Source organism: Glycine soja, chromosome 18, assembly GCF_004193775.1.
Source record: "Glycine soja cultivar W05 chromosome 18, ASM419377v2, whole genome shotgun sequence".
In the NCBI taxonomy this organism is placed as follows: Eukaryota; Viridiplantae; Streptophyta; class Magnoliopsida; order Fabales; family Fabaceae; genus Glycine; species Glycine soja.
The window spans coordinates 11,468,679-11,492,925 of NC_041019.1; the positions used below are offsets into that span (position 1 = coordinate 11,468,679).

The 24,247-nt window shown below is 38.1% G+C and overlaps 1 pseudogene; it reads left to right on the forward strand.

Annotated features, from left to right (window-relative positions):
• The first annotated feature begins 1,305 nt into the window (after positions 1–1,305).
• LOC114394990 lies at positions 1,306–23,960 on the forward strand (annotated as a pseudogene).
• The last annotated feature ends 287 nt before the right edge of the window (positions 23,961–24,247 follow it).

Here is a 24,247-nt window from a genome sequence, read left to right on the forward strand (position 1 = left end):
GACGCTAGTTTATAACAGGGGTTGATAAATCTGGATTTGACTGTATTTTTATGTGAGTTTTCATGTTATATTCATACATTTTGATAAATTTTATTTGGAAAAACTCACGGTTTAATGTAAGTTTATAAAACACAAGTGCTTAAGAGGTTTCATGTAAAAAGAGCTAAATATCATGAATCTTGGGAGCTATCAGAAGGCCACAATCATGGTAATTTTGTATGACTATGATAATTTTGCATGATCAGAATATTATAAATAAGGAATGAAGCCTCTCTCTTTTAGGGGGAAAAATCTTTAATTTTATTCTTATCTTTTTACAAATTTGAGAGAACCTGGAGGGCTTTTGAGAGTTGAAGAGCGTGGGAACCACAACTAGGACGAATCGTGATCATCGTTCATGCCGATTGATATGTCTATGTTTATATCATTAATTAGAAACAACTCGTCTTGTTCTGACCTTCTCTTGAATTCTCAAAACTTCTTTCACTATATCCCCGCTAGGGCAGATAGGTGAGTAACCCGTAAGAACCTACCCTTGGGAGGAAAATAGCAGTTGGAAACATAGAGGATTCTAGTTTTGCTTTAACCATGAGTGGCTAGTCCCTCAAGTTTGAGGTTGTGATATAACTAGCTATCCATATGTACTTCTCTTCTTTTTCTTAACGGAATTCCTTATTATTTTATGTTAATTAATTATTTTCCTTTTTTTACTATTTATTTGAAATCGATCATTGTAATATTTAATCAATTGTATAATGGTGATCATTTACATGTAATTGGTAAATCTAGGTAAAAAATATTTTACACCAAATTGCATGATCAAACTATTATCCTTTAAATAGTTCAATTTGGTCATTTACCTATTTTTTTTATTCAGTTAAGACTTTATCTTTTAAAAAGTTTATTTTAGTCATTTATCTTTTTTTTTTTTATCCAGTTTAGTTCTACGACCCATTTAAAATTGACATTATTAATCATTTAAAAATTATTTTTTTTAAAATAAAGCAAAAAATAGGGAGAAATTGAACTAAAATAATTTATTTATGAATGATTAACGAAATCAATTTTAAATAGATTAAGTGACCAAATTAAATAAAATAAATGATAAATAAAGTTTTAAAAAAATAAAATTATAAAAAAATAAAAATAAAAATGAAAGATCAAATAGATGATTTTAAAAAAATACATATTAAAAAAATAAAAAAGAATGCAAGGCTGTTAAAAAAACGCGCCACACGAATATTTATTGGTGCCACTACACATTGACACGACACTACCCCCTCCGGGCGCATGTTAGCATTTTCGGCTCCGAGAAAAAACAAAGCGAGTGGGACTCACGCGCCTGTCCTCCTCCTCTTCTTGCAACCGTTGTCGACTCTCTTTCTTTCTCACTCTACCTTCGTTTCGTTCGTGACTTCGATTCGTCAATGTTACTGTCCCTTCTCTCGGATCCACCTTCGTTGTTTCGATCGAATCTGTAAGCACATCGAAATTTTTTCGATCTGTGTTTTAATGATTTTAGCTTCTGTTTCGATTATCTCGATGATCTGTGTTCCATTTTCTTTTCTTTTAATTTTTAAATTAATATTCGATTTCTTTTTAAATTTCCCTTTTGATGGATTTTAATTGGGAATTAGGGGATCGTGGGAAGGCCTTGTTTTTTTTTTTTTTTTTCTATAAATAACCAAAATATCTGCAACATGGGGAAGAACCTTATAGATCTTCTGTTTTTTCAAAATATCTGCAACATGGGGAAAAAGTTCCAAAATACATATTAATAAAATTGAATGTTAATACGATCAAGTTCCAATTTTCAGTTATTTTTTTACTGAATCGAATTGATCAATTCGATAGTGTTTTCTTCATAGGCATAGCTCAGGTGGTTGTTGTGGCGTACAACCAGCAATTCATTTATTTTCAAAACAACCCATTTTTTATTGTATTGTTTGATTAATCTTTTATATGCAAATGGGTGAGGAGTCAACTACTCAAATAATTTGACAATTTCTTCTGGGATACTAAATGAAGATAATTTTCAAAATAACATTTTTTAACTTTTAACCAAAGGTTAAAGTGCAAAATAGAAATGTTCATTGTTTAATAGTGGTAGTAGTAGTTTAATATATATATATATATATATATATATATATATATAGATCGTCAGTGTAATAATTTTTATTATGCCATTCAATAAAAAATTGTCTTAGGTGTAACTCTTTAAGTAATTATTAAAAAATCAACAAACTTGTCAGTTGTCATACATAACAATCTGTGATCGAAAGTCAACATATACTAATTAAATTTTATCATTATTGTTGTTGATTTTAACTACTAATTCATGTACCGAAAAAGAAAGGGTGGTATTTTAGTAATTATTATTTTCTTGGCTATGTGATAATGTGAGGCTAAGCTTACTTAGAAATAGAAAATTGGAAAAATTATGCATATCAGCTGAATTTAGTTAGTTTTGATGGTTTGTTTTTCTTAATGAAATTTTGATTGTTGTGTTGCTTTCTTGGTGATCAATGTCACTATGATGAGAAGAGATCAAATACGTGCACACAAGAGGCCAACCCCAACCCTGGTTGACCTTTGTGTTCAGAAAGTAATACATAATGTAAGGTATCTTGGAAATGTTGGTTCTTTTGACCAACATATGCTCGAGCAAATTTTGCCGCATTGCACAGCTGACCAGTTGATGCATGTGGAGAAGTCCACCAAGGTAAGATAGGCTTGGTTGTTTTGTTAAATGAGAATGAAGTTAGAACTAGAATAAAATGGTTATCTAATATGCTTGATTGGTGTGCTTTATCAGGGAAGAGATCTCAGCCCTGTAACTGATAAGTTGTGGAAAAAGTTCTTTGAGAAACAGTTTGGCACAAATAGCACTGATGAAGTGATTAAGAGGATGAAAGAAAAAAGAGTGTCTTTTAGATGGATGCAATTGTTTGAGGTAACTTTTTTTTTATTTGCTTTGCTGTTTTGACTTTGGTTTTTTCATTTAAGCCTCAGTTAATTTAAATGAAAGAGAAATATTAGATTTAATTTCTGTTTCTTTCATTATCGCTACCAAAAAAACAGTAATTATCAGTTGTGTTAACAAGATAACATCCATACAACTAGTTTGAATTAAGCGTGTATGTATAATGAGTGGTATTAGCTATTACTGACTCAGTTGATTATTAATTCAGGGAATGGTTCCTCTCATAATTTTTTTTTATCGGCAAAGATAACTTTTATATGTTAACAAATTTCTAGGATTCCTACTTCATCCGCTGATCTTACTTCCCATCTTTCATTATCGCTGATCTCTGGTATCAGAGCCTGATGGGGAAGTAGGAATACTGTCCGTAAGGACATATGTTAACAAATTTTATGGATCTGGAACTAAAGTCTTGTATAGTACATGTAATATTTTACTTTGATTTGTACAGTAAGTGTTTGAACAGTACTTCCTGGAAGTACAGCAGTCTAATATTTTAGTTGAATGGTACTGTAGCAGTAAGACCCGTGTTGGATAAAGGGCAATAAGGCTAAGGTGTACTGTTTAACCAAAATATCAAGACATAATACACTGGTGGCTATAGGATTGCCGTTCAAACTATTTTTCAAAAAAAAAAAAAAGTTTTTCTTAAAAATAATTCAGATCCAGAAAAATTTTGTGACATATTTACTTACGGAGATATTTCTATGGAACCAAATGAGGGCAAAGATATTAGAGAATATTATAATCATGTCTAGACTATTACGATCTTTTTCCCGTATCTCTTTTCGCTCAAACCCCTCCTCATTATCCTCTTCAAGAAACTCCAATTTATTAAATGATCAAGACAACCAAACCCAAGAGGTCGCCCCAAAACACAATCTCTTCGATGAGGAAGTCCGATTCGAAGATATCAATCAAAACATGGATGACTGGAACATTCCAGAAATCCCTCAGGATCAACTATACGTTCCTGAAACAATAAAGGACAAACACAACTTTGATTACATAATCAAAACAGTAGAAAACAATATTCCTCTAGGACAAGATGTAGGGGAAGAATTTCATTTGCTTTCAAAAAATTCAATTTATGAACATAGCCGTAAGTATAAATATCTACACATCGGTTGTGTAGAAGTAGCCATCAAGCCCTTAATTGATATGGGTATAGATGCAGCAGTTTTAATGTGTCTAAGAGACATTAGGCATAATCAATTTGAAGACTCCCTAATTGGAACAGTCGAAACCAGCCTAGGACAAGGTCCAATATATTTTAACTGTTATCCAAACAAAACAGTGAGTCTGATGGACAGAAACATTCTTGACTCTCTGTTCTTAAACATCCACTTTCATGGCATTGACATGAAAGAAGGATCAATCCCAGCAGCCTTAATATATAGGATCCAGTACAAGGTCATGAATACTTGTGCATCTAGAGTCCTGTTAAAACCTCAAAAAAGAGAAACAACTTTGTTTATCACTGATATGACAAAGGCTAACGTTTCTCTTCCGAGAAAAATAAAATGGGATGAAGTAACTCTTCCCGAAAGATGGGTTATGGATAAGGCAACACCGTCTATTCCCCGACCCGCTCCAACCATAGAGCATATTAAGCAAGATAACTTCGGAAAGGTAGAGATAACCTTCAATAGGAGAAATTCTTTTTCATCAAGGATAGAAGCCTCTAGGTCTGAATATGAGTCAGCCAGAAGGTCTTTTTCGGTTAGAACCCGTTCAATTCCAGTAGGACTAACCAAATCTGAGTCACATAACCAGTTCCCTACTGTAAACCTCCAAGGATTAGACACTACTTCTAGCATACCTAGAACAACTTACAACCAAGAACAAGAGGACGACCAAAAGTCGATCCAATCCCCAACATACTCTTCTATGGAACCTTATGATGTTATCTAACAACTTTAGCATTGATAAGGAAACCCTTAGGAAAGATTTCTATTCTCCGGAGAATGAACCTCAAAGGAGATGATTTTTCCAACATTACAAGGGTACAAACAGAAAACAAATCCAAGACAAGTTCTACGAATTTGTCGAAAGAGTCAAGATTAATGTCCTTTTCTTTGATTGGTTTCATGCTTATGCTATCAGAAAGGATATAGATTACCCTTGGAAACAAGACATCATAGGTGATCCAACAACAAATGTCATAACAAATTGGCAAGTGAAGGATGGTGAGTTAATCCAATCGAAATTACCTCCCACGACACAATATCAACTACCAAATATCAAAGACAGTAACAATAAACCTGCCATGGCAATTCCATTCAAGACAAAAGATGTCAACGAGGAAGTAACCTCTAAAGACATTAAAAGCCTAATGGAACAGGCAAATTATACCAATAAATACTTACAAGCTTTAGGAGAAACCATTAAAACTAAGGTAGTTCCTAAACAAAAATCAATTGAGGAAGCTTCGCCAAGTGTCCCCATTGAAAAACCTTTATTCAAACCTTTCAAAGTTAGTGAGAAGGCTAAACGAAAAATTAGGGAACTTAGAAAAACTAAATCCTTAATTGAAGGCGTAGGTGACAATCATAGCGAATTACTAAACAAGATTGGTTGTTTGCTTAAGGTCATTCCAGATACTCCCCAAGCTTCGGAAAATACTTCCAAAATGGTAACAAGAAGTACCTCCAAATTAATTAATGTTATTAATGAAGATAGTGACCAAAATTCAGATAACACAACTGAGATAGAATCAGTGTCAGAAAAGAATATAAATCCATTAAACTCCAAACACTGGAAAACCCCCTCCAAATTATATTATCAACGTCCAACTGCCCCTGACCTTCTATTAGAAGAAAGAGGTGAAAACAATTTCAAAAGTTTTAGTGCAAATAACATCTATGAATGGAACATAGATGCACAAACGGAGTATAACATCATGAATACACTCCAACATATGACCATGGTAGCCACGGCTTACCAAACCTCCCATGAATGTTCGGAAGAAACCATTATAGATATCTTAGTGGTAGGATTTTCTGGACAACTAAAATGATGGTGGGATAATTATCTCACTAATGAGGAGAAATCAAAAATTTACAACGCAGTTAAGACGGATCTCAATGGAAAAGTCATTACTAATGACGATGATAAAGAGATTCCTGACGCTGTTAACACGTTAATTTTTACAATAGCCCAACATTTCATTGGAGACCCATCCTTGTGGAAAGACAGGTCTGCAGAATTATTATCAAATCTTAAGTGTAGAACCTTAGCAGATTTTAGGTGGTATAGAGATACTTTCCTAACTAGGGTTTACACAAGAGAAGATAGTCAACAACCTTTTTGGAAAGAAAAATTTCTAGTCGGTCTTCCCAGATCATTAGGAGACAAAGTTAGAGATAAAATCCGTAGTCAATCTGTCAATGGAGACATTCCATATGAAAATTTAAGCTATGGTCAATTAATTTCCTATGTCCAAAAGGTAGCCTTAAAAATCTGCCAGGACGACAAGATTCAGAGGCAATTAGCCAAAGAAAAAGCTCAAACAAAGAGGGATTTAGGTTCCTTCTGCGAACAATTTGGCTTACCAGCCTGTCCAAAACAAAAGAAAAAACGAACCTCTAGGAAAGAAGCCCAGGATCATAAGCCAGCCAATAGAAGAAGATTTTCAAAACGAAGATACTCTCAAAAACCCTCAACCAGTAGAGAAATGGAAAATCCTAAACAAAAAATAAAACCAAAAATAACGTGCTACAATTGTGGAAAACAAGGCCACATTAGCAAATATTGTAGACTAAAAAAGAAGTTAAGAAACCTTAACCTAGAACCCTCAATTGAAGAGCAAATAAACAATTTGCCTATAGAAACCTCGGAGGAGGAAACAGAAACATAAACTTCATCCTCCGTGCTTTCCGATGAAACCTAAACCTAATCCAACAAGATGACCAACTATCATCAACAGATGATGATGGGCAAATCAATACTCTAACGAGAGAACAAGATCTCTTGTTTGAAGCAATCAATTCCATACCTGACCCCCAGGAAAAGAAGGTTTTCCTGGAAAAACTCAAGAAAACATTAGAGGTAAAACCTAGACAAAAGGATTTTATCACGAACAACAAATTTGATGTAAGTAACATACTCAAGAGATTAGAAAATTCTTCAACCAAACCAACGACAATCCAAGATCTCCAAACAGAGATAAACAATCTAAAAAGAGAGGTAAAAGAACTTCGTCAACAACAAGAAATTCATCAGATCATTCTTTCTCAGCTTGAGGAAGATAGTGATTCTGAAAGTGCCAACAACAGTGAAGAAAATCAACCAAAAAATTTAGAAGATGATATGTTTATGGGATTAATCAACAAGATTAAAATCCAAAAATTTTACATAAACATAAAAATAATTATTAATGATTTCGTTTTAGAAACAATGGCCCTATTTGACACAGGGGCTGATTCAAACTGCATTTTAGAAGGATTAATTCCTACAAAATTCTTTGAGAAAACCTCAGAAAAATTAAGTACGGCAAACGGCTCAAAATTAAAAATTAATTTTAAGCTATCAAATGCAATCATTGAAAACCAAGGTCTTAGGATTAACACAAACTTCCTTCTGGTAAAAAACCTTAAGAATGAAGTAATCTTAGGAACGCCCTTCATTAGAGCCCTGTTTCCCATCCAAATATCTAATGAAGGAATAACCACAAATTATTTAGGAAGAAAGATTATATTTAATTTTTCTACTAAACCAATTTCCAGAAATATAAATCTTATAGAAAATAAGATTAATCAAATTAACTTCTTAAAAGAAGAAGTATCTTTTAATAATATTCAGATACAACTAGGAAAACCCCAAGTAAAAGAAAAAAATTCAATCTTTATTAAATCATATTGAATCAACTGTCTGTTTTGAATTGTCACATGCATTTTGGGACAGAAAGAAACATATTGTTGATCTCCCCTATGAGAAAGACTTTAGGGAAAAACAAATTCCCACAAAAGCCAGACCAATCCAAATGAATGAAGAACTTCTTCAATACTATCAAAAGGAAATCAAGGATTTGCTTGATAAAGGCCTAATCCGAAAAAGCAAGAGCCCAAGGTCTTGTGCGACTTTTTATGTCAACAAAAAATCCGGAAAAGCAAGAGCCCAAGGTCTTGCCTCAGTTGTGTTATCTGAATTTTGGTCACTATCTTCATTAATAACATTAATTAATTTGGAGGTACTTCTTGTTACCATTTTGGAAGTATTTTCCGAAGCTTGGGGAGTATCTAGAATGACCTTAAGCAAACAACCAATCTTGTTTAGTAATTCACTATGATTGTCACCTACGCCTTCAATTAAGGATTTAGTTTTTCTAAGTTCCCTAATTTTTCGTTTAGCCTTCTCACTAACTTTGAAAGGTTTGAATAAAGGTTTTTCAATGGGGACACTTGGCGAAGCTTCCTCAATTGATTTTTGTTTAGGAACTACCTTAGTTTTAATGGTTTCTCCTAAAGCTTGTAAGTATTTATTGGTATAATTTGCCTGTTCCATTAGGCTTTTAATGTCTTTAGAGGTTACTTCCTCGTTGACATCTTTTGTCTTGAATGGAATTGCCATGGCAGGTTTATTGTTACTGTCTTTGATATTTGGTAGTTGATATTGTGTCGTGGGAGGTAATTTCGATTGGATTAACTCACCATCCTTCACTTGCCAATTTGTTATGACATTTGTTGTTGGATCACCTATGATGTCTTGTTTCCAAGGGTAATCTATATCCTTTCTGATAGCATAAGCATGAAACCAATCAAAGAAAAGGACATTAATCTTGACTCTTTCGACAAATTCGTAGAACTTGTCTTGGATTTGTTTTCTGTTTGTACCCTTGTAATGTTGGAAAAACCATCTCCTTTGAGGTTCATTCTCCGGAGAATAGAAATCTTTCCTAAGGGTTTCCTTATCAATGCTAAAGTTGTTAGATAACATCATAAGGTTCCATAGAAGAGTATGTTGGGGATTGGATCGACTTTTGGTCGTCCTCTTGTTCTTGGTTGTAAGTTGTTCTAGGTATGCTAGAAGTAGTGTCTAATCCTTGGAGGTTTACAGTAGGGAACTGGTTATGTGACTCAGATTTGGTTAGTCCTACTGGAATTGAACGGGTTCTAACCGAAAAAGACCTTCTGGCTGACTCATATTCAGACCTAGAGGCTTCTATCCTTGATGAAAAAGAATTTCTCCTATTGAAGGTTATCTCTACCTTTCCGAAGTTATCTTGCTTAATATGCTCTATGGTTGGAGCGGGTCGGGGAATAGACGGTGTTGCCTTATCCATAACCCATCTTTCGGGAAGAGTTACTTCATCCCATTTTATTTTTCTCGGAAGAGAAACGTTAGCCTTTGTCATATCAGTGATAAACAAAGTTGTTTCTCTTTTTTGAGGTTTTAACAGGACTCTAGATGCACAAGTATTCATGACCTTGTACTGGATCCTATATATTAAGGCTGCTGGGATTGATCCTTCTTTCATGTCAAGGCCATGAAAGTGGATGTTTAAGAACAGAGAGTCAAGAATGTTTCTGTCCATCAGACTCACTGTTTTGTTTGGATAACAGTTAAAATATATTGGACCTTGTCCTAGGCTGGTTTCGACTGTTCCAATTAGGGAGTCTTCAAATTGATTATGCCTAATGTCTCTTAGACACATTAAAACTGCTGCATCTATACCCATATCAATTAAGGGCTTGATGGCTACTTCTACACAACCGATGTGTAGATATTTATACTTACGGCTATGTTCATAAATTGAATTTTTTGAAAGCAAATGAAATTCTTCCCCTACATCTTGTCCTAGAGGAATATTGTTTTCTACTGTTTTGATTATGTAATCAAAGTTGTGTTTGTCCTTTATTGTTTCAGGAACGTATAGTTGATCCTGAGGGATTTCTGGAATGTTCCAGTCATCCATGTTTTGATTGATATCTTCGAATCGGACTTCCTCATCGAAGAGATTGTGTTTTGGGGCGACCTCTTGGGTCTGGTTGTCTTGATCATTTAATAAATTGGAGTTTCTTGAAGAGGATAATGAGGAGGAGTTTGAGCGAAAAGAGATACGGGAAAAAGATCGTAATAGTCTAGACATGATTATAATATTCTCTAATATCTTTGCCCTCATTTGGTTCCATAGAAATATCTCCGTAAGTAAATATGTCACAAAATTTTTCGGGATCTGAATTATTTTTAAGAAAAACTATTTTTTTTTTTGAAAAATAGTTTGAACGGCAATCCTATAGCCACCAGTGTATTATGTCTTGATATTTTGGTTAAATAGTACACCTTAGCCTTACTGCCCTTTATCCAACACGGGTCTTACTGCTACAGTACCATTCAACTAAAATATTAGACTGTTGTACTTCCAGGAAGTACTGTTCAAACACTTACTGTAGAAATCAAAGTAAAATATTACATGTACTATACAAGACTTTTAGTTCCAGATCCATAAAATTTGTTAACATATGTCCTTACAGACAGTATTCCTACTTCCCCATCAGGCTCTGTGACCACCATTTTACAAAAGCGTGTCTCTGTAACGGTGGATATTGCTTGCTGTTTTCAGTTTTTCCGTATCTGTATTGCCATGAAAAGATCCATGACAAGGCAAAACTGAAAAAGTACTTTAAATCTGCCGGAATACATGATTCCTTGCTATTATAGAGCTTGTTGAATTGTTGGAATCCCTGTTGGACTTCTTCTGGAAATATTTGTGGAATTGGTCCGAAGTAGTTCCACCATTGGAGGAACCAATTTGGAAAATTATACGCAATATTATTTTTGAAGTAAATCAGCCATGAATGCTTGAATTTACTATTTTGATGCCAGAACACATTGGTCCAGGCGTCAATGTAATCCCAATAATTATATCCTGCAGGGTCAAATGGTGCAGAAAACTTTTTGGGTTGGTTTAAGTTTGAGCCATAATGTCGTGGCTGCATAACCTTCAAGATTTGGATTGTGGAATGGGTATTTAGATTTGGATCTTTGGGGTCTTTGAAGTGTTTAATAGATACTGAGTTTGTATCTATTAGAATGAATTCGTAGAATTTGCGGGTTTTGTTTGTGGCTATTGGCCTGTAATGGAATCCTGGGGGGAATACTTTGGCGGTTGCTTTGAAAGGATTCTTGTCCCAGTATTCTGGTTCCATTTGTAAAACATTGAAAAATTTGTTTTTTGAAATGTAACTGTTACCGGGTTGTGACGTTGATTCTTGTTGAGTTAACGATTGGCTTGGTTTTTGGTTACAAACAGTTTTGGTCTGTTTGGCTTTTTGGATTTGTTTTTGCAGGTCTGTTTCAGAATCGTCGTCTGATTCTGAGGCCATTTCTGCCCAGGTCTTTTTGGCTAATTTTGGTATTTTGGTGAGGCCTATATCCTCTAAGGCCAAGAGAGTTTGTATTGACTAGGCATAGTCAGCCACGGTCTGTTTGGTTGTTGTTGGTTTTTGGGGATTCCTGAGTTGATGACTCAGATTTGACGGTAGTTGTCTGGGTCAATGACCCTTCATGTTTTCCTTTCTGGGTTGATGACCCAGTCTGGGTAGGTGACCCAGAAGATGTTGTAGTTGCCTTTTTGGTTATTGGCTCTGGTAGAGCCAGTAGAACCTCTTTACCTTTTGTACTGGATCTTCCTCCTCTGCCGGAGGAACTAGACACCTTAGGAGGCATCGGGAATTTTCTGTAAAAATTCACGGGTGAGGTAGTCAGGTAGAGAGTTGGTTCCAAAATCAGACTATAATCAGTCTCGACAGGAACCAATAGCTGGGTGAATACATTGTTAAAGCGCTACCCGTTCCTGTACTTACTACCCCCGCCTAATAAACAAAAGTCAATGACATGTTAGATGACCAATGGCTGTAGGGAAGATCAAAGTCCTTCTCAAAACCCTTCAACCACGTCCATAGTGTAAAAATAGCATCCTCCATCACCTTGTTGCCATCAAAAGTTTCATTTGAAAAAATTATATTGTTCCTCTGCTGCCACATTGCCCTTGTAAGGGCCAGCCACCAATACCTCCATCTGATATCCCTAATACCCTTGGCCAAACAATTCACATGCTGGGAGAAATGCAGCCTTGGATTCAGCGGGAAGCGCCTTGAATGCTCACCCACGGCATCGATTCCTACCATAAAGTGAGAATTTTGTCACAGAGAAAAAATGAGTGTGCTTCATTTTCCTCGGAGTTCCTGCAAAATGGGCATGACATATCAGTGATTTCCACCTTTCTCCTTATCAAATTCTTTTTTGATGACAATCTTTCTTTAAGTAATCTCCATGCAAAAACAACAAATTTAGGTGGGATCCTTAGCTTCCATAATTCTTCTAACACCTTCACATCGTCCCCCTCAAAATCCTCTCATCTCAACACATCGTAGGCACTTCTTATTGAATATTGTTCACTCGGGTCTGATTTCCAAATCCAAGCATCCCTTCTATGGGGTTGAATAATGCCTCCATTCTCGTCATTAAGGATGCAATCAGCCATGTCAAACTCACTCTCGAACAGGTGTCTTCTCTAGTTGAATTTTCACTCCCATCCATTAACCTCTTGGGCTCCCATCTCCTGAATGGTCTAATTCTGTTGGCATGAGATTTGATACAACCTATGATATTTTGCAAGTAATGTTGTGTCACCATCAAGCCACCTGTCCTCCCAAAATTTGATCTTGTCACCACTCCCCACCTTCCATATTATTCCTCCCTGTAAAGCGGTCTCATGTTGCGGATTGTGAATAGCTAATTTTAGATCTCTCCACCATAACGAAACGTGACTATCACATGATGCTTCATCAAGGCCCCTCCAACCGCCATACTTTGATTCCCAAACCCTTGCCCATAGCTCTCCACCATGATTGAATAGGTCACACTTCCATTTGGTAAGCAATGCAAGATTGAATTTGTTGATGTCCTTGATTCCCAAACCTCCTTTGTCTTTAGGGAGGCACATTGTCTCCCACTTAACCCATGCAATCTTGTGTTGGTCGGCTCCTCCACCCCAAGGAAACCTTCTTTGTATGCATAACAACTTGTCCGCCACCCTTCTGGGAATCCTGAAAAATGATAAAAAAATAAATTAGAATAGAAGTTAGGATTGACTGAATAAGAGTGACTCTCCCCCCAAAAGATATATGTCTCTGTTTCCATTTTGCTAGTTTCCTCTCACACTTATGAATGATTGGATCCCACAATTGACACCTCCTTGGGTTTTCCCCAATAGGTATCCCCAAGTAGACAAAAGGAATGGCCAACAAACTACAATTCAAGTACTTGGCTGCATTTTGCTTCCATGACTCCAGCATACCAATTACTCCAAAGCTGCTTTTTGCAAAGTTGATTTTAAGACCTGACACCATTTCAAATGTCCTTAAAATGACTTTGATTGCTATGGTAATTCTCCATTGACGCCTCACCGAAAAATATGGTATCATCCGCATACTGTAGAATGGAAACATCCACTTTGTCTCTGCCATCTGCAAAGCCTGTATACAGTTTCTTATCAATGGCTTCCCTCATCATTCCACTTAGACCTTCAGCAGCAATATTGAAAAGAAAAGGCGCCATTGGTTCTCCTTGCCTCAGACCTCTTTGGGGGGTGAACTCTGCCGTTGGACTCTTGTTCACCAGAATCGAAACAGACGCAGATGATAAGCAACCCTCAATCCATTTGATTCATCTAGGACAAAAACCCATCCTTCTCATCATATAGAATAAAAAATTCCATGAGACTGAGTCGTATGCCTTCTCATAGTCTACTTTGAACACAAGGCATGACTTTTGCTTTCTCTTAGCCTCCTCCACCACCTCATTTGTTACTAGCACTCCATGTAATAAGTGTCTACCTTCTATGAACGCTGATTGTCTTCCATCTATAATGGACGACATCACCTTCTTTAATCTTTTGGCCAATAGCTTGCTGACGATCTTGTATATACAGCCTATTAATGAAATAGGTCTGTAATCCAACAATCTTTGTGGATCAGATACCTTAGGGATTAATGCTATGAACGACTCATTGCAACCCTTCGGGAAGATCCCATTCACATAAAATTCATCTAGGAAACGAATGATGTCAGGCTTGAGGGTTTGCCAGAACTTCTTAATGAACTTGAAATTGAGGCCATCTGGACCCGGACTTTTCTCACTTCCACGCTCCCAAACCGCCTCTTTTACCTCCTCCTTAAATCTTGCTATTAGTGAATCATTCTGATGATGGTTAATTTCCTGGAATTGTACTCCATCAAGTGTTGGTCTGAGTGGCTCTGGCTCTTGAAATCTATGTAGAAAGAACTCTCTAACTGCCTCTTTCACCTTATGAGGTTCGTCAACCTAGGATCCTTCAATCCTGATTCCTTTCAATAGACTGCTTCTGCAAGACTCATTGATCATGAGGTGGAAGTACCTTGAGTTGCAATCGCCCTCCTTAATCCATCTTGTGCTTGCTTTTTTCCTTAGTAAGGACTCATGTGAGTGGGAAGTCACCCACAGTTTTTCCTGTAGCTGCTTTCTGAAAATTACCTCTTAGGGTGATAGTTGCCTATCCATTGTCATCTCTTCAAGATTGCTTAGCTCATCCTGGATCTGCTTTACCTTGTATGTGTCCCCATATTGCTCTTTATTCCATATCTTCAATCTATTTTTGTGTCGTTTTATTTTTTCTTTGAGTACATAGCCCCCCCATCCACTTTGTTGGGTAGATGTCCAGCAATCATGCACAACTCCAATAAAGGAACTGTCTATAAGCCAAGAATCCAGAACCCTAAAAGGTTTGGGTCCCCAATCAATAAATTTCGACCTAAGGATAATCGGACAATGATCTGAGAAATTTCTGTCCAAGGTGCACTGTGTGGTTGCAGGCCATTTGGTAATCCAATCAGGTGACACTAGAAATCTATCAATCTTGCTTTTGGCTGATCCATTTGGTTTATACCAAGTGAACTTTCTTCCCATCCATGGTGCATCCTCTACCTCCAATTCTTCCATCCACTCATTAAACTCCTTTATACTATTATCCCCCTCTCCTCTGTGACAGCTGCCTAGCCTTTCTGAAGGGTTTCTGACATTGTTGAAATCCCCCAGAATGCACCACAATCCTCCATTATGTGAACTTTTCAGTTGTTTTATGTTCTCCCATAGACTTCTCTTGCTCTGAACATCACATGGTGAATAAATGTTTACAATATGGACTTGCTGAGCTTCCTTAAGCCATTGGCCTACCAACAAGATGAAGCCATTGCCTATGACTTTGCTTTGTAATTTGAAAGCTTCTTCACTCCATATACACAATAACCCGCCTGCTGTGTTTGATGCTGACTGCATTTCCCACCCTACCTCCTTGCGCCTCCCCCCCCCCCCCCCACACACACACACACAAAGCTTGGCACAAGTTCATGTCAATATTTTCTTTCTTACTCTCTTGAATACACAACAAATCAATTTTTTCTTTCTAGACTATTCTCCTAATTGCAGCCCATTTTACCCCCCTCCCTAAACCCCTTACATTGTAGGAAATAATATTCATGGGTTTTGTGTTCTTGCACCCAATCTCTCTGCCTCCTTCAAATCCCTTTCCTCCATTTCCTCAATTCTGTTGATTAGCCTCTCTTGGTCTATTTCACCTGTCATCCCCATCACCTTAGCCATGTTCCAGATAGCTTCTACCTCCACTAGCTGAGAAGTGAAATGTTTTGTATTTTGTATGTCTTGCGTAACTGGTATGTCTATTTTCTGACCCAGGTGTCCATTGTTGGGAGACGCGCCTTTATCATTCTCTGCCCTTTGCTGCTGTTGTCTATTCACTAGAAAGTGTTGTTCTTTCAGACAACCCACTGTTTTCTGCCTTTGATGCCACCTTGTTCGGGAATAAAATTTAAAATTGTTGCTAGTGGTGGAATTTATTGTTTGTGGGCTGTTTCCGCACATGGTCTTGTTAGCAATGGGGGTGTGGGTAGAAAAGCCAAGCCCATTGCACCCCACTTCAGTTTCCAACTGGCACTCACGTGCCAATTTTCCCACGGAAATGAACTTCCCTTCCACGGCACCTGCACTGGCATTTTCTTGATTTCCCTTTTTGTGCTCCTTTGCTGCCCCCTCGGGTTTCTCTACAACCCCCACCTACTCCCCATCCTTCTTTTGGTTTCGTTCAAATCGTGAGTGTTGTATTCCTTCTGTTAGTTCCTGTCGAGCCACATGGCAGGCACTGGTGACAGCGCAGGTATCCATTGCACTTAGTGTCGGACTGGACGGTTGTGTCCACTGGACGAAGTGAATGTCCAATGGTCCATCATCGGTGGGTTGACCATTGGGTAAAGCGACTCTGTGGATCTTCAACGTTGGCGGTTTCAGCCCCTGCTTTGTCGGCGCTTGGTGTCCGACGTAGTTCAACTACTTTCCCATGACCTTTCATACCTTGTGTCTCGTCGTCGCTGGATGCTCCTGTGGTGTCCTTTATCGGTGTTCCCAAACATCTGTCGTCGGAGTCAATTTCCTCTGACGACCACATCTCTCTCCGTCGCCAACAATTACACGTGTCAGGACTTCGACTAAGTTCCTCCACTACCTGCACTTGGTACGCTTCCCCCCCAATGTCGACACTTACGATGTGGTGGATGGCGGGGCTCCACGGTGTACGAATGAGCACCCTAGCATGGTCCACCCTTCGAGCCTCCTTTGTAACGTCGTCAACATCCACCAGATCCCCTATTGCAGCCACAATCTGCTGAATATACTTCCTATCCCAGGCTACAAGTGGAATGCCCCAGCAATGAACCCAAGTTAATCTTTTCCCCGTTCTTAGGTTCGGGTGCCATTTCTCCAGCGAGTAGAACATGGAATCTTCTTCCTCCATTGCCTCCTTCACCATGCGTTTGGCTGTAGCGTCCGTAAGCCTGAGTAGAAACACCATATCATCCCCCATGTACTTCGGGGTTATTTCTGCTCCAAAGTCTCACAGTGGGTCTTCTTTGAGTCTATCATACCACCTCAGGTCTTTCAGTCGCCCAACCCATGCTTGTCTAAACCACTGCTTGTCATTCAGTGGGATGTCAAGGTGTAGCAATGATCGAGACTCGGCTCGCTTGGTATCCTCCTTGTATAATCCCTTGGGTTGACCAGCGTTGTACCTGTCTCTAGCCACTACCACCACATACGATGTCGAACCCCTTGTTGCTTGATGTTGTCCTCGATGTGGTGCTTCGTTTTGCTGTTTCCCCTCATGCCTGTTTGGTACTAGTTGTGATGCTGCCTTCATTGCCGTGTCTTTCCCATATTTAGGTATGTTAACATACACAACTTTAAGCCTCCGATGACAATCTGGTCCAGTTGCCTAGCTAACTTATGCGCATCCTTCACTTCCTTGAATCTAGCGAACCCGTATCTCCTACCATTCCTATTTTTTTGCTTTGAGATGAAAATCTCCCTCAAATCGCCCCACTTCCTGAAACGATACCGCAGGTCCTGTTCTATGATGTCGTCTGAAAATCTTGTGAAGTAGAAGGATGAAACATCCTTCTTGTCCCTCCAGTTTTCTCGTTTATAGTTTTGCTGTTGACCATCCCTGTTGCTGGAGTATGTCCGGCGAGGGTCCACACGGAAGCTCACTCTATCTCTCACTATTGTCCTACCTCTAGTCCTAACTCTCTCCTACCCCGTGTTTCTCTCTCCACTGTTTCTCTCTCTACTCATTCTTCACTGTTCCTCTCATAATTAATACTAAAGTCTGCATCGTATAAATATATAAATGTGTGGAGTGATTAGTCTCACTTCTAATTCTATACACAGACAAAAGGAAAGGAAATGGCTCAGGCTGAGAATGAAGCACTTGATCGAATCAGGCAACTGTACAAGAAAGAAGATGCTAGTATGACCCTAGTCCACTGTTCTTGTTTTTCTGTATTTATGGTTTTGGGGGAGAGGGGCTTGTCTAAGTTTTAGTGGGGCTTTTTCTGCTTTATTTGAGATGAAGGTCTATTCCTTTGCCTTCTTTGTATTAGTTTTTTTCCTTCTGTATGATTGCTTTATTTCAAAAAAAGAATACTAATATAACTATTAATTACTTATTTGATTTTATTAGCCTTTCATTTTACACTGAGGAGCAATGTAGCAATTCTTGGATAGTTATATTTCTTGCAACCTGTTTAGTTTCAAGTAGTTACCAAGTATTGGATCTCCGTAGGAAAACATAGTAGGCAAGTAAGGACATGCACTAAAGTTCCACCTTCAAGTAAAAGAAGATTTTGGGGAGTTAACCCTTTAATATTTCATGTATGTTTCCTTCTAGTTCACTCCAACTACTGTACTTTTGTTAAGTACATTTTGAATTTGATCAAGTTGTAGGTTTTATTTATTATTTCATCTTTTTGATGGTCTGTTGTAGATAATGGACCTAGATACAATGTATCAAATGTGAAGAGCAACATAATGAAGAAGGCAAAGATAGAATTTCTAAAGAGGTAACATTTCTTTTATGATTATTTGATGCTTCCAAGAATCTCTAGTCCAATCCGTACTTCCATCTAGTAAAGAAAGTGAGCAATCTCATGTAGCATGCACACGATTGCATTCAGCTATTTATCATCCATAAAATTTCTTACCTCACTATAATTTTGTTCCTATGTTGGAAAAATTTTCTTAGAATTTCACCAAATGATACTTACAAATTTCCCTTTGCCGCCTAATGATATTGAGTCAATTGTGTTAATGATAGACTATGCTATGAATCCTAGGTGGCTAGGTTAAACAAAGCTACTCTAAAAGCTACCAACTACAAATTATGTTGTTATACTTTCCTTGTATTATTTCTTATGACTCATAATGGATAAATATCCCAGCTACAACGTTCATAAAATGCTAGGTGGCAGCATCACAAAGGTTTTCGTAGCTAGTGACAGCTCATGATCAGCTAACAAGGAAAATTTAAAACAACACTTTAATATTTGAAATCTTTGAGCCATCCAAGAACCCTAGTGTCATGTTTGGGCCTTGCATTGATAGTGGGCCGAATAAACTGGCTGACGTCCCGATTAAGATTTGTCTTTGTCCTCAAAGACAAGAGCAGAAGGGCTAGTGGCATCCAATTCTGGCCTTGGCCCATTGGAGGTGTGTTTCTGATGAACGATGAAGATGATGGAATCACACGAATCATGCTTTCTGCAGATGACTCAGATGGACTCTGCATGGGTCCCAAGACTACTTGGGGATTAGGTGTTGTAGTCAAGTCACTAAGACCCTTAGCAACGAAAGTAGTAGAGTCAGAAGAAATGTTGTGAGTAGAAGCAAGGAGTGTAGACTCAGTGACCTCTCCTACATTGGGAATCAGAGGGAGTGAAGGTATAGTTGTGTGGATCGGACCAACAAAGCATCCAAGGAAGGAGACATGGGATACGAGGTGAATCCAAGTTGTCTCCAGTAAGGCAAGCTCATAGGCCACAGTTTCAATGCAGTGACGAATCTGGTAATGGCCCGAAGACCCCTGCCTGAGCTTAGAATCCGATCTCGAACGGAGAGAGATCTGAAAGCAGTGTTGCATCCTCAACCACCCCCAGCCTCCGAAAACGAAGGAAACTTCTCTATGTGTGTTTGCTCTTGCCTTCATTCTTTGTTTAGTTTTTGATAAATTTGCTTGAATGGTTCGTAGGACTAGATGATGTTCCTGTAGTAGTTGTGACACAGTTGGAGCTGAAGTTTGGGAAGGTAAAAAATCAAGAATGGTTGAAGGGCTGTGACCATATAGTGCCTGAAATGGGACATTCCCAGGGAGGACTGTTTAGCTAAGTTGTACCAAAACTCTGTTAAGTGGAGAAATGAGAACCACTTGGATGAAAAGTCTTCTGCGAAGAAACACAAGTATGCCACCAATGACTGATTGACGACCTCGGTCTGTTTGTCGCTCTAAGATACGCCGTCAAAAATTTTAGTTTTGTGCCTTGTAACTTTAAGTGCTCTTTCCAAAAGTGACTCAAAAATATGCTGTCATGGTTCGACACAATTGACTTCGGTATGCCATGAAGTCAACAGATCTTAACGGAAAAATGAGAGGCTAAGGAGGTTGTTGAGAACTTAGATGGAAGGCCCAAAAGGTATTTAGTGAAGCGATATAAAATCACCCAAATGGTCGTGTGCCCTCTCGAATTAGGTAAACTAGTTATAAAGTCCATGCTTATCTAATCCCATGCTTTTCTAGGTGTTGACAAGGGTTGCATGAGGCCTTGGCTTTTTGATGGTTCATATACTTTGCCGGTAGGGTAGTGCAAAAGTGCACAAGGGATTTGACATCCAAAGTCATCCCTAGCCAAAAGAAGGACGAGGCCATGCATGCAAGAGTAGGTTTGCGACCCAAATGCCCTCTTGTAGGGGAATGGTGAAGTTCTTGAAGGAGTTTATAGTGCATGGACATGGTAATTAGGAATAAGAATTCGCCCTTGGTGCAACATGAATCCATGGGAAATCAGGAAAAATTCTTGATGTCTCGATCTGTTTTACACTTTGCACAAATGCTTTATCCCTGGTAGTGGACCTGATAATAATCTCTTAATTCTAAAAACATTGTAGGAATGGGGGAAGAAACTGGCAACCCAATGTACAATTGCCCAAATATTCTGATTGGCATCTGAATAATGCATTTACAACTTGATGCTCCTTGCCCAGGCGAAGAGAATCTCATAATCAAAACCTTGTAGCTTGGTAGCCCAATTGAGTTGCTCTAGAGTTTGAATCGAGGACATTGCTTCTTGCTGAAATACGCTATAGGATGCCCTTGCTACAAAAAGACGGTGCCAATGGCCTTAGAAGATGCATTATTCTCCAAGTCAAATGGAATAGTGAAATTATGCATTTGTATTTTGTAAATTATGAGTTTGTATCATTTCCTCTTTTAATTTTGTAAAGGTTGTCTCAACTACCTGGGACTACCAAAAGGATGATGAGGATGGAACTTTGAGCATGTTCACGAGAGGCGAGGCTGGGTTCACATAGTATCGGACAAATCGACGATAGAAACCTGTTAGGCCTAGGAACCCACAGAGAGCGATAAGAGAAGTAGGAAAAGGCCAATTAACAATGGCTTCCACCTTGTTTGCATCCGGGTTGACTCCTTTTCTGAAATGGTGTGACCCAAATAGGCAATAGAAGAAACAACAAATACACACTTAGGTAACTTGGCATAAAATTCATGATCATGCAATAACTGGAAAACCCTTTTCTATAAGCATAAACAAGCCTTTCTATAAGCATTTCAGCAATGATGGATGACATAGCCTCTTTCTATACATTTGGGTATCTATAGGGTTTTACATTAATGAGTTTGGAGTTAGGCAATAGTGGTATGAAATGGTCGTGGTTATAGGATGGGGGAAGGTTGTGGGGTTCTTAAAATTTTTTGGCGAATTGAGTGAATAAAGGGTGGAAAGAGGGTTAGATGAGGGTTAGTTGGTGTTTGGGGCGGATGTAGGGGAACAAGGGATAAGGTAAGAGGTGGCTATGGAATTTGTATGTAAGAGGTAGCAAATTTGTTTCTAAGAGACAAAGGAGGGATGTGTCGGAGCAAGTCCAATAAGGGTAATGTGTTTCTCATCCTACGAAAATGACATGCAAGGAATTGAAAAATCCAAAACTATAGGGCCTAGTGAGTGAAGCTAATCAATTCCCAAAACAATAGTCTGCCCCATGCATGGGAAGCAAGTAAACAGGCACCTCAAAAAACGGCCAATGGTATCTTGGGCCAATAGCCATCATCCCTGCCATCACCAGAAAAGGTGGTATAGGGGAGATAGGCAGCTATAAGAATGATGCAATACTGGGTTGTATTATATTGTGTGAGCTTCTAGAATCCACTAAAATCATCACTTGTTGGCCAAAAATTGTGCCATGAAAGTGGAGGGCATGGGGCGAAGGGAAGGCTTGCATTGCTTGCATGGAAAGGTAAACATGGGGAGAGTTAGGTTTTGTGGGTGAAGGATTTTGGGCTCAGGTACAATTTTTGGTTCCATAGGGGTGAGATATGTGGGAGGTAGGTTCATCATCCAACATAAGCAAAAATTTTGGTGATTGGCAACAATGGTTAGGAATGTACTTTTCATCACAATTGTTATAAAGCCCTTGGGGTCTATGTTCCTTCCTATAGTTGGGTTTGAGAGTTTGTGGGTTGGATAAGGTAGAGGAGGGTATGGTGTGGTTAAGGATTTTAGGTTTAGAGTTTGCAGATTGTCCAATTCGTAATGCACTTGGGGTCCACCAAAGCAAATAATGAGGTGTGTTAAGTGATACCCCTAGAGTCTTTGATTTTGGCCTCCTCTAATTTTGCACTTAAGCCATGGGTGTTACTATTGGCCCCAACAAAATTGCTCTTGGCCCCTACCAGCCAAGAGCAATTACCACTTCACCTTGCTAGGTATTGTTTTTTTTTTTTCATTTTCGTGGTCAAGTGAAATCATGATTCTATTGTGAAATTTCGCATAGTGGAATCACAATTTCATTATTTTCGGTGTTGTTTATGCACAATGGAATCGTGATTCCATTTTGCAACAAAACCTGTTGCAGAATGGAATTGTGATTCCGTTGTGTGAAATTTCACACTTTCGTTTTGTATTTTTTTCGAAGGAAAAAAATGTACAACGGAATTGTGATTTCGTTGTACATGTACAACGGAATCACACTTTTGTGGTACTATCATGTTTTAACCCCCCTTACACAACGGAATCGTAATTCTGTTGTATATTTTTTATCTCCCCGAAAAGCATCACGACATCGTGTTTTCGTTGCATGAAAGGGGGTGCAAATTTGTTACACAACGGAATCACAATTCTATTGTGCATTTGCACAATGGAATTATACAAAAAATTCGCACCTCTTTTTGTGTAACGGAAACACAATACCGTAATGCTTTTCAAAAAGGAATAGTCTTGGAATTATGAGGGATTGTAGGGGGCCAATAGAAACTCCCTTAAGCCATTGATCCTATTAGACAACGACTCAAAACAGTGTTGATACTCGTGACTGAACCATATTGGCGGAGTTTAACTAACTCTGCCCGGTGGTTATCATAAGATGAAGGTCCAAAGCACTGTTCCAACACTCTAAGAAAAGATGGCCAATCTGTTAACTGTTGGTTGTGGTGCATCCATTTATACCAGTTCAAAGACTCCCCTTTCATGTAAAAAGCAGTCATGGATGGTCATAAGGAACCTGATAAAGACTGAAAAATTGTTCGGCCTGGAATATCCAATCCAAGGGTTCTTGACCCTCAAAGTTTGTCTCATTTGGGCCTAGCTTGCATTGATGGTGGGCTGAATCAACTAGTTGGGCCTATCAGTTAAATTAGTTAAAAAAGAAAGAGAAAAAGCATAACTAATTTTATCATGAATTTCACTGGAATTTTGTCTGTTGTAATTCTGTGTTGCACTCATTCATCTCGAAGCTTGTATACCCAACTGAATGTTGACTTCAATTTTTATACAGTCATGACGTAAAAAATCTTGCAGCAACGAAGAATAATTCTATCCATAGGAGCCAAAGGTACATACAACATCATTATCTTTTGAAGAAACTATTTCTTGGCATTCACTTTTATCCTTGGTTTATAAGGCTGAACTATATTTAACCCTATTTTTCCTTTTTCCTGCTCTCTCTTCTCAATAATTCTGATGTTGTTCCGTGTCCTGTAGTTCATCGAGCTTCAAGAAGACCGGAAGCATTTCTGGAATTGGTTCAACTTCCAAAGATCCCGAACCTACAAAAAGGGTATTTTGGGGGTAGACTGTGAAAGATAGCAATGCCATGTATCATGATTTTCTTTTAAATGTTAACATTTATCTCCGCAATAAGGAAAATAAAATGACTTCTATTTCTCAGCTAAGCAATTTTACTTTTGCATGCATTTATGTTTGCTGCATAGATAGATAGAATTGAAGCGTAGTATGCATGGTCATTATTGTAATATATTGACATCCATGTATCAATAAAATTTCCGTTATTTTTCATATCAGATGTTTATGGTGTAGATGCTGGCATGGGGGAGTCTAGGTTTGTTGTTCACCAGTTAGTGAGCCAGTTTCAATTTAAATAGGGAGGAGGAAATTTGCATGTTTTATTTTGTTTTTCTTCAAAATGTTTGTTGCTTTTAAGTTATCTACTTGTCTTTCTCAACCTTGATTTGTATAATTGTATGCTTAAATAGTTCCATAAATCAATTTCCGGTGCATAGAAACTTTTAAAAAAATTCACAACACTTTGAAAGTTTGGTAACCCGGGGATGAATTTTCGCAAAACAAA